We start from the raw sequence: 12508 nt of genomic DNA, 5'->3' as shown, positions 1-12508 counted from the left end.
TGCACAGTCTTTTACTATGTTCCAAGTGATCTTCCAATTCGGTTTTATATATGTGTGTGCACCATCTGAGTATCAAAGCATTTTTTAGCGAAATAAAAGTATTTTGACGGTTTTTACCTATCCATCTAGCTAGCTGCCTATGTCTGGGTGCTCGCGTGATCACCTCTCTTACTAGTGCAAAATAACAAAGACAAAAACGACGACCAAGGTGAAATACACAGAACTTTAAAAGACGTTTCGGCTCCCTACACGGGAGCCTTGTTCACAGTGACCTCAGTCCGACGGGATTCGGTTGGACTCTTGACTATATAAACTCTCTTACTTGTACATACCAAAACTGGCATGCAAAAGTATGAGTGTATGACAAACTTGACTGAGGCATCAGGACTTGAATGGCATGAAATACCTGTCAGGTAAATCATGAAACCCTTATTCATACACATCTGGTGCATACCCATGAAATGCGGGTATGGCCCACAGGTTATGAGCCCACAGTAAGGCTTTGCCTTCTCAAGTATAGCTAAAACAGACATTGTAAATTTTACCCTAATAACTTTAAAGAGCTTGCGTGAAAAAAAAACATCTTCTGCCCGTTTCACTGACAATGCTGGTGAGTAAAGTATTTGTAGACCATAAAAGATAAAAATCACAATTAAAGTCAAAAGTGAACCCAGGCATTCTGTGAAGCTGTGAATTTTTCAACTCTAGAGTTGTACGACTGCTTAAAGTTGCGTCCACCATGGTGGATCAGGGGCTAAGATGCTCACCGGCTGACCCGAAGTTCGGCAGTTTGATCCCGGCCACGACAGTCACTTCTCTAGGACTTGTCATAATGCAACAAGCGAGTATGCCTACAAACGGTTGTTATTAACATTGACGAAGCGTTACCCAACCCGAGCTGGTTGAAGCGGAAACTCAGCAAGCACGAGCTACACGAACGTCGCATTCTTTCACGCTGGCACATACTATTTGCTTATATATGAAATCAGTGCCTTACAACTTCTCAATTCTGAAAGCTTGATTACCACATGTATTCAACTATAAAGAAACGATGTGCCTTATTTTTATCATGCTTCACCTTGTTGCAGGGAGCAAGAGAAGATGCACTACCATTTATACCACAGTGTACACTGTATTTTATCACAGATAGATTTTTGCCCTCTGTGGTCTTCAATGCAACCAAAAAACACTCATACATGTAAAGCCTCCTATGTTGGGTGCCTTATTTATAACTGCATGCTTGCTATGGCAAAAGGGCTAAGAAAGCATGTGTTCCTGGGAAACATCCATAAAGTGGCTTGTAGCAAGCTCGTAATCAGTGTGTCTTCATTCATAAGACTACTATGGTGCACAAATCACTGGCTTTTGCCTTCTTGCTGAACGAGTTTGCAACAACGAAGAATTTCTAATTTGTTCACATTGTGTATGAAAAAATTTAGTTTCCTCAATCTCTTACTTGTCAGCAAAGTAGAAGGTGACATTCTTGTGTGCCTTAAAATAAACTGAAATTCATAACTCTGTTTCTCGTGTAGGTTAATTTATGCCACACATGCAAGCACAGTCCATGTACAGTTCTAGCCATGTTTCATGCAATGCAGCAAATGAAAAGAAACTTTCTGTTGCACGGTAAATGTATGATGAAACAAGCCTTGTGGGGATCACAACTCAGGTGACAAATTGCGAACTGAGATTTTTCCATGTTATACAGAATCATGCGGTTGCATTAACAAAGAAACAAACAAAAACCGTTTCCAAGGCAACAAACAATACTGCATTAATGCCCGGCTGAGTATTATTGTTTTCTATTGGTATGACTAATTTCTCCAGTAATATTTTTTATGTGGCTATGCAGAGCATCTTCTGATACACAATGGGGCAAAAACAACCTGCGTCTGCAGCTTCAATCAAGCCCCCCCCTTTTTTTTTTCGCAGGCCTGCCTGTTCTACAAAAAATTTGTACAGTAGCCTGCTTAAAGATGGGACTGTGCTGCATTTGCCAAGATTGAATTTTCGCCATGCAGTTTTTTTACGAGAAAGAAATCAAATAGCACCATAATTAAAGGATAAGGTGAAAATGGCAAGCGCATGTTGTGTCTGTTGCTTTCTCTAATATATCTACAGTGCTGCCTGATTTTCCCCTAAAATAGATGTATTCTGCAGTAGTACACCTTCAGTGCATGCTGAAGCCAACAATGAAGAAAATGCGAACATTGCAACGAGGCCAAAGCACTCCTCATTCTGGTGCCCTCGGATATTGTTTACACTTAGGCCCGTGCTCTGAAGCAATTAACTTTCCATGGTTCGATGCAGTATCCAATATAGTGGATGTTCTCCTGGGTGGGAGTTTGATATAGCAGATACTACTTAATAATGATCGACAGTATTTAAAAACTGCTTTGTGTCATCACAGCGAGCATGCCACAGCTGCACTGAAAATCTTTTTTATGGTAGCGAAAATCGTCAAGCGATGCCTTGTGCATTGTAAACCCTTGAAGGGATCCTGCAACACCTTTTGAGCATGCTGATCGGTAATCAAGGTTCACTATAGCGCCGAACACGACCTGGAATTACAATACATTTTTCAGGTCAGCTTTTCTTGTGCCGACGAACGACGCTACTAGCTCAAAAATCGCTACGTTACGAGCCAAGTATCGGGCAATGGCCGATTTGGGCATGCGCTTCATCATTAGTAAAGCCGCTGCGGGATTCTGCCATTTGTCTAAGAGTGTGTGTGATGGCACTGAAAAGCCGTGCATTTGATAAAAAAATTAACAAACAAATATCATTGCTTAAGCCCTGCGTCCAAGTGGTTAACCCGCGAAAACTGAAATGTGTGGCCCCAGTGTTGGGCAGTGGGTTCAACCCAATGCTTCTCTGGGGCCTTTCACAATTATTGGTTACATCTGCGTGCTTCTTGATGAGGTTAGACACATATTTGGCTTAATTACCGCAGTGTTTATTTCACATGCCATACATTGTGTCTCTCAAGATCGCGATCATGGCGGAGTGTAATGAATGGTTAAATGCGTTTCGCAATGCCATAATCACATTAGTTGTTCTCGAACCGCAGGCGGTCACAGAGGTCGACACCAAAGTCAAAGTGGCACGGGAGAAACTAGTTGAAACCTGGCGTTTGTCCCGGTGAGCTCACTTCCGTAATCATCACATTGACGCCGCGTTTTTGTAAGCCTTTGAAATTGCAAGCTAATTCGGCTGCGTGGTTTGCAGAATCCGCCTGCCACCGGCACTTGCGTTCCTGTTCGTGATTTAGCGCAGCTTGGAAGGCTGCGGATTATTGGTACGGAGATGCTGCAGGCTCTCGACCTCCCTGGCCTGTTTTTGTGCCCCGGCTGCCCCATCGTCTTGGCGAATGCGAGCTCTCCGACTCTTCTACTGTCGCCGTTCTCCTAGAGTTGTCCTTTGCATACCCATGTGGCAGGTTTCAGAAGAAACTGATGCACGTGTGCTCAGCGCCACGGCTGCGACAGGATGGACGACGTCACAACACAACCAAAAGCACGCGTGCTTGGGTACGATACTGCGAACAACGTAAGTGATAAGACAGCCAATGGAGATTGCTCGTAACACCGCTGCTGGACTGGTTTTCCTTTCTGCTAGCCATGTACAGCTTTCACTGTAAACAAAAAACTGCCCTAGGAACGCACCACGTATTTTCATTTGCAAAGAAACCATTTCGTGCAAATCATAAGGTTTCTTCATTGTGCCGACAATACGAGCCTTACCTTGAGGGACAAGCTGAAAAGGTTGTGCCCCCTGATGAAACTTCTAAAGGCAAAGTTCCTGCAGCACTTTCAGCCGGTGCGTCAGTTCAGTTACGACAAAAGCATGATAGAATAGTGGGTAGTCATGGCTGCAAGCAGTTATTACGCAGAGAACCTATCTGCTTTGGCTACAAAGTGATAGCCATTTTTCGCCTGAATGCGAAAAATGGCTACCTTGCAAACTTGATCGTCATGGCTGAAGTATACCTAGGAAAATGGGAAGACATTGTAACAAGCATGCCTTATGAAAAGGTTTCGGAAAAGTGGCAGTGCCTTTCCTTAAAATGGTAGAATTTCTAGTCGGAGTTCGTACCGCCATTTCATTTTTATTTCAACAATCTCTTCCCCAGCCTGCACTCAGGTGCCTGCAAGAAAAGAACTAGCACAGTGAGGCAAAACCGTGTGCCGAAAGAACCATGTGCCCCATCGCTCAGCCTGATTTGATCAAGCGCATGACCCATGGATACGAAGAGCACGCACTTTCGGATGATGGGATAATGATCGTACGCTGGATGCACAACTCTGTCGTAACAATTGCAAGAACCGTGCATGGCGTAAAACACATGTCCTCTGCAGATAGGTATTCCCGTGCGCAGAAGAAAAAGATCAAGTCCCTCACCCTAATGCCATTACTCAGTATAACAGCTTTATGGGAGGCACTTCTTAGATGGACGCAAATGTAGGTACCCACCGAATTGCAATCTGTGGAAATAAATGGGTGGTGGCCTATATTTACTAGGCTCTGCGACGTATTTACTAGGCTCTGCGAAGTAATGGCTGGGTGCTTATCCGCAGCTCAGGATCAAGCATCGCTCAACTTGACTTCCGAAGGCAAATTGCTCAAAGCAACCTGACAAGATAGAACAGCAAGCCAAACGAACCTGGTCGTAGAAGAATGTTGACGCTTCATGACAGTGCGCTTCAAGACAGCGCGGTGTGCACACAGTGCATGAAATGTGACGTCGGCATGTGCATTCAACACTTTTTACCATATCACAGTAAATATAGTAAATAAGTGCCCAGCAGCTCAATATTTATATTTTTCACAATGTGTTAAGGCCAGAAATAAATTTTTTCGGCGTGTGAGGTCCGATTTGCGGCAGTTGTTGGCTTGAAAAAGCCAATGCATCAAAAGTCATTCACACCCGTCAGCCTGAAAGTTCGTGATGCGGCAATGGATGACGTCAGCGCCAATCTTGGAGGTCAAAAGAGCTCGCAGGGAAAGAACTTAGCAGGGACGACATTGGCATTATGTACGACGGTATGAGGCAAAAACATGGCTGCAAAGTGGCATGACACTGGACTTAGTTTTTATTTCGCAGTCCTGTCAAACTTCTTCCTAGCTTGCTGTTGGCACAACGCTCTGCCAGGTGGAGCCAGAGTTTCGCAAGTGTTTCATTGCCCTGTCTATAGGCGAAATGTCAGTGAGGAGTCTGCTCGAAAAAGCCGAGAGGGACAAACTCATAGTGCTGGCATATTTTACTCGCAGTGGCCACTACAAGAAGGATTGTTCTTTTTGGTGAGAACATTTCATTTGATTTAAGAATACCTTTCATAAATAAAAACTCAATTCTAACTTTAAACTCGCTTTTCTCATAACACAAATTTTGCCACTTTTTCCAATGCGCCCCTCCTTTTTCGGGCACTTCTAGTGCTCGGATCTGCATGAAATTTTGCCCAAATTTTATCCAAAGTATGACAAATGCAATTATCTAGTTTAAATTTCAATATTTTATTGTATAATAAAAACTTGTATGTATACCTTTACTAGGTAGGTGCATTATAGACTTCTTATGTTTATTATTTTTCACTAATAACACATATTTTGTATGTGCTTCCTAAATAGTTATTTTGCACTCTACACTTTATTTGAAGCAGTATGAATGGTAAAAAATTATAGAAGTTCAAGGATGAACCGAGGGGGGGGGGGGGCAAAAGGGTTAAGGTTTTCACATTGTCATGTCGCAGAGCGAAAAGTGTGTAACTTGAAAGAAAACTAATTATACATTTGAAATCAGCATAAAAAGTTCCATAAACAGCTCAAATTTCTTTGCTCTAGGGTGAATACTTAAAAAAAGTGTCAGAGTAGCATCTCCCCTCAAAATCTGTCTTAAGGCAGGAGGACATGTCGACAAACGAGAAGGAAAAGTTGGCCCAAGTATTTATCGAGCATCAATTCATACACGCAGGCGGCAAAAGTCTGGAACATGGTTAGTAGGGTAGCAGGAAGACCATGCACATTCACTCCTTGGTAAACACACAGGGGGACAGCTTGGAAGATCAGGTGAACTCCCTCGGCGCACTGTAAGTGAGGCTTTCCGAAGATACAAAATACAAAAGCAGAAAATAGAACTTAAATATATAAAATACGAGGCATACAGCCAACCTCTCAGCTTAGCTGAGCTACTAACAATACCAAACTACTGCAGTAATTCTCCCCCAGATTCCAAATGTTGAAAAACCTACCCTTTGAAACACAAATAACCTAACTTTCCTTGTACAATGCTATCTGGTTGTCTGGCGCATATCCTTACTTGGAAAAAGGTTACTGTTTTCATTTTGAAACAGGGCAAGAACCCTTCCTCCTTTACAAGTTATAGGATCATCATGGCACTTGCTAGCTGCCTCTATAACTTTCTGAAAAAATGATAAACCGCTGTCTTGTACCTATTCTTCAAACAATCTGCTCGACCAATTTTAGTGCTGGTTTCGAGAGGGTACATCCGTCACCGACGACCTGATATGTAGAGAAGCACAAGTCCGAGAAATGTTCGTCCACAAACAGTACTTTCTTTGTACTTCGATATCGAAAGGGCTTAAAACAAGGCGTGGTGCTTTGGAATATTAGGAGACTTGTCTCCCCGTAATATGCGTGGCAGAATGTTCCTTATTATGAAACGTTACTTGTCCAGTCGGACATCTGGTGTCCGAGTGGGCAGCATTCTTTTCCAAACATTTGTATAAGCGGGAGTGCTGCAAGGTAGTATAATTAGCAAGGTGGTACACTTTTTATTATAAAAATGAATTCCTTGCACTTGTCTATTCTCGGCAATACATTTTACTGCACGTATGGTGATAATGTCAAGATTGGCTGTGTCTTGTAACCTGGTAATGTGCGAGTGGCAGATTCAGCTGGGTTTGAGCAAGGTCTCAGAATTAGCAGAGGAAAACTGGTTCCAACTTAATCCACAAAAAAGCAAAGCATGTGTGCTTTATTCTCCGAAAAAAAAAACATTCCAAACTGAAATTCAAGTGCATGGTCAATGTCTCGTAATGCCAAAAAAAATTAATAGGCCTAATCTTGACACCAAGCAAACCCTCGTACCACACACCAAGTACAGTCGACTCTTGTCAATTCGAACTCAAACGCACCTCTGAATTTTGTTTACTTATCGAAAGTTCTCAGATGTACAACTTCAGGTGAGGTGACACCCACATTATAATTAGGCATAGGGCTTGAACCCTAACTGCATGCAATGAACAGAAAGCAGAGATGTAGGATCCACGAGTTTATTGGCCATTTACTGCTGATCAGACCTTTTTCAGAAATCGTGAATTGCCAACTGCTTTTTCACGATTTACCATGCGTGTGCTTCATTTCCAACATTTGTTTACTAGCAAAGCCCGTTTTTTTTTTTTTTTGAAGGCCTGAGGTGCTTTTTTTTTCATTTTCACACTGTTATGATTTGCATGCATAAATGTAAATTTTAAAATAGTAGTGGCAAAGCAGCAAATGTTTTCTGGTATAGAACCTCAAAAAGTATTAAATAACCGACTGGTGGGTTGAAAGAATAGAGGGCTGACCAAAAAATTGCACTTTGTTTTATTCACTGAAAGTATGAATTATAGAGAGCTTGAATTATCGAGAGTCTATCGTATTTAATTAAGAAACAGATGCATAAAAGCCGTGAATGTTCTGTATGTGTTGTCACACGCTATGTGGGGTAGTGACAAGAAGTGTCTGATGAACTTATATCGCAGCCTGAAACGCACTCACCTATACTAAGGGACAATAAGTAGGTCGTGCATTTTTTCAATGGGGGGCGCCGAATGGAACGGCCGGGGAAACGTAGTGTATAGGTGTTCCGTGGGGAAAACACTGCCGCCCGTGCCCGATGCAGGCTGCCATGCTCGAGGGCTCACGTTGCATGGCGCGTTGTTTAGAGCGTAGCTATGAACACGTTGTGGCGATATAGGTGTGAGCAGGATGACAGCGCTACTTGAGGACGTCCAGGAGGGTTTAGAGCTGTCACAACGAGCGAATCGCGTGGCATGTGTGAGGGGATAGTATGCCTACTACCACTACGGATGCCACGTCCTTGATGACAGAGTATGGGCCCAATCGGATATGTAATCGTGCAGCTGATTGACGCAGTGACTGCCTTTATAAATACCTTGTTACTTTTATAGATATACTTTAAAAGATTAGTGACTCCATCTTCCACCCGTAGTGTGTCCAGTATTTCCAACAGGTTTTTTTGAACCACGCTATCGTACGCTCCCTTGATATCCAAAAATGCTAACCACAGGGGCCTGTGTTTTTTTCTGCTATTTCTATGCACTGCGTCAGTGAGAACAGATTGTCTTCCAACCTCCTGTGTTTTCGAAACACGTTCTGCAGTTCCCCCAGCACTAGTCGGCTGCTGACCCGCAGGTCGCGGGATCGAATCCCCGCTGCGGCGGCTGCATTTTCGATGAAGGCGGCAATGTTGTAGGCCCGTGTGCTCAGATTTGTGTGCACGGTGAGGAACCCCAGGTGGTCGAAATTTCCGAAGCCCTCCACTACGGCGTCTCTTATAATCATATGGTGGTTTTGGGACGTTAAACCCCACACATCATCATCATAGTTCCCCCAGCACCCCCTCAGTCTCTATCCATGCCTGCAGTCTTCCCTTTATACATAGTGTTCATGGGATGTAACTACCACCGTTGTCGCCCTCTCCCGCCATACCTGGGTACCTCTCTGGGGACCTATGGAAGTTCAAGTGCTGCGGTGCGGTTTGTTGCGGGCCGGTAATCTGTTGCTGAGTACGATGTTGAAAGGGAATAATTGTGTTTTTTTTTGTCGTAATTGAACGAGCATCCGCCGTGGCGTCTGCCTAAGCAGGCGTTTGGTGTGTAGCGACACCACGGACCCAAGGTAACGGGAGGCAGGGGGAAGGTCGCAACAGAGAAGCATTGGTCACCCTGGTGCAGTGTCTGGCCATTACCTCCCACATGCATATTTATTTACTTATTCAAAATACCTTACAGGCCCACTGAAGGTCATTGAGTAAGGGGGCATCAGTATACAAATGAAATATCAATAAAAGAGAAAAGCAGACGAATATATATATATATATATATATATATATATATATATATATATATATATATATATATATATATATATATATATATATATATATATAAAAGATTACAAAAATCAAGGTGCAACTGCGTTATACAATATTACAGTGCAACGAAATCAGGTTATCACGAAAAATTTCACTGTTACAAATGAATACAACATGAGCCGGAAGAACGCTCCAATATGCAATGGCTCGAGGTAGTGATGAAAAGGTAAATGCCTGCATGTGACCATGAATGCGCATAAAACTACGTGCATTGTGAATGCGCTGGGAAGTGCGCGCAGGAGAATAAAGTGGCAAACAGTGAATATTGTTATTATAAATGTACCTATGAAACAGACATAAAGAGCAATGTTGCGGCGAATTTCTAGCGACTGAAACGCAAGGTCTTGTTTTATTAGGGTAATGCTTGAATGATAGTAGCAGTTTCCGGAGATGAATCTCGCTGCCCTATTCTGGGTGGCTTCCAACATACGTGCCAGGTAATTTTGATATGGTGACCATGTGGATGATGCATACTCTAGCTGTGGGGGAACATATGTAATATATTGCCACAGTTCGACCATTGCAGAAAATGCGTGCCACAATTCGCGTTCTTAAAAGCCGCCACACAAGTAGCAAGAAAGCCGCGCCATGGAACGCCATCCTGCACGCGCCACGATGCTACGCCACGGGACTGGCACGAGACTTGAGGGGCAGAAGAAGAGACCGACGAGGTTGGAGTCAGCGAGCAAGAGAAACTTTGGCTGACCGTTTTTTGTTTTGAGTTTACGGGCACAAGTTCGCCCTAAATAAAGAGTTTATATAGTACCAGGTGCTATAATTATTCGTAACAGTATGATAATGCGCGTACGTTAGAAGGAGTGTTGCGCAAGTTTCTGCAGAGATATCCGAAAGATTGAGAGGCTTTCGACGAGACAGCTGCTATATGCGTAGTCCAGGATATAAGGTGAACGCGTAAATATTTGTAAGATGGTGTAGCTGACACAACGGCGTTATTAATCTTATAGCGAAATGCTAAATTGGTATGCTTTCGATTGAACGAGAATAACTTGCATTTAGAGGCGTAAAGGACATCTGCCAAGTTTCGCACCACCGAAAGGTTAAGCCAAGGTCATTTTGGAGAGTGGTAGGATCATTAAAACATTTAATGTGGCGGTAGAAGAGCCGGGTTCATGCCTGTGCCTGCGTTCCTTGTTCCATCCTCAGGGTTGCGGTCAAGTAGCCGGCGGTTACTTTTATTTTATTTTATTTTATTAGATCTACCTCTTGTTCCGCAACTGTTTTAGTGCATTGATAAGTGTAACTTCTTCTCATTTCATGTCTGTTTCTTCTCCGGGCCAGAGGCCTGCCCTCTGGTCAGCCTCTGTTCCCCCTCAAGATCTTCCTCTGGAGTTGTTTCTCCGCAATGGAACCCGTAGCGTTCCTGTCGCTTTGGTGCCGACCACCGGTGGGTTCACCCGCATGAAAAACCCCAAGACAATCCAAACGGAACTTCGTGCGATCACTCCCCACTCTCTACTGATAACACAGGTTCGTCAGTTTGGACGCGGGGGGATACTATGCTGCTCACCAGACAAGGCCTGCATCCAAGACCTTCTAAAGTGCACTACTTTTGCATCACATCCGGTGAGCTCTTTTATCGCACCTCATCTAGCTTGCTGCAAAGGATTGGTTCGGGGGGTAGACGCAAGTCTAAGCCCAGCAGAAGTCTTGGACATCTTTTCCCCAGCAGGTGTTATTTCTGTTTACCGCTGTACCAAACAGGAAAACCAACAGAAAGTTCCCACTGAAACTCTAATTGCCGCATTCGCTGGAACAGATCGCCCTTCGGAGATCAAGGCATGGCCGCTTATCTATAAGGTCGAAGCTTTGGCTCCCCGTCCGCTGCAATGTGCTAAATGTTGGCGCTTTGGACACAGTACTAAAGGTTGTCGATCGGAGACTCGATGCCGCATATGCGGAGCCATATACGGGGCTGGTCATAGTACTGCTGAGTGTCAATCAGACAATAAGACATGCTGTTTGTGCAAGGCAAATCACGCTGCAGACGATCCTAACTGCCCTGCAAGATCAAAGCAACTTCAGGTGATTGAAATCATTGAGAGGAGACGATGCTCTCGTAGAGAAGCAATTGCAGAAATTCAAAGCAGGAGTCAGGGTTATGCCGGTATAGCAGCTCGTCCACCTCTTTCTATGGATGCATCACTTTCTCAGTCTATTTCTGCTAAGGTAGAAAAGGCCGTAGAAAAAGTATTAGAAAAACTTGTACTCAATCTGTCCGACTCACTCAATAGTATTATGGATTCACAGATGTCGCGTGCATCTGATCGAATAACTAAGCGTATCCAACCTCCTAGTGCCTCAATTAGTAAACCTGCCGAACATCAGTCAGATGTCTCTATCGATAATGAGGCAATGCTTTCTAGTCCTAACACAACTGAGCAGGAAGGTATATCTGATTCAGAATCAATAATTAATCGGGATGTAGATATGGATGCTCGCCTTTTGAAACGCACCAGATCACCCACTAGCAAACTTAATAATTCTTCTCATCCAAAAACAAAAAAGAGTGTGAAGGAACCTAGGACTAAAGCGGACTTCTTAAAAGATAGTATCTTAGATCAAGCAGTTGCTACTGCTTGCTTATCATCATAGCGTATCTTAGAGTACTTCAGTGGAACTGCCGTTCAATTCTCTCTGCAACTACAGACTTATTATACCTAATTTCTCAACAATCTCCAGACGTCATAATTTTACAAGAAACTTGGCTGTCTGCTGATCAAAACTTCTATCTGAAAGACTATCAGTGCTTTCGACGGGACCGAGACTCACGTGGTGGAGGATTAATGTTTTTCATTTCATCCAAATTTTGCCATAAAGCACACTTAGTTTACCAACATATATCACACGATTATGAAGTATTGGTTCTGCAAATTCACTTTCCCGGATGCGCGCCACTATCTATAGTCAACAACTACTTTCCGGCTGGAATACAAGATGAAAGAGCCCTTGACGTGACTGCGAGATTTTGCAAAAACAGTATGCTATTTGCGGGAGACTTCAATTCCCATCACGTTTCATGGGGATTCCGCACTGATTCATCAGGAAAGCGGTTGTGGGACTGGACTAATCGGAATAACCTTATTTGTTGGAACTCCAGACTTCCGACATTCGTTCGATGTAATTCGAAGTCCGTCTTAGATTTGACATTCGCTAGCTCAAGTGTGACAATATCGTCTTGGACTGTTCTTGATACCGCTACAAGTAATGATCACTGCCCCCTGGTATTTGAAGTCAGCATTCCTTTAGTGACGGTAGATCGCCAGGTGCAAAGTTTTGTAAACTGCTCTAAATTTAAAAAGAACTTACAGT

This window comes from Rhipicephalus microplus, unplaced genomic scaffold (assembly GCF_043290135.1).
Source record: "Rhipicephalus microplus isolate Deutch F79 unplaced genomic scaffold, USDA_Rmic scaffold_31, whole genome shotgun sequence".
In the NCBI taxonomy this organism is placed as follows: domain Eukaryota; kingdom Metazoa; phylum Arthropoda; class Arachnida; order Ixodida; family Ixodidae; genus Rhipicephalus; species Rhipicephalus microplus.
The sequence above is the reverse complement of the archived record's forward strand: the minus strand, read 5'-3'. Positions refer to the sequence as shown.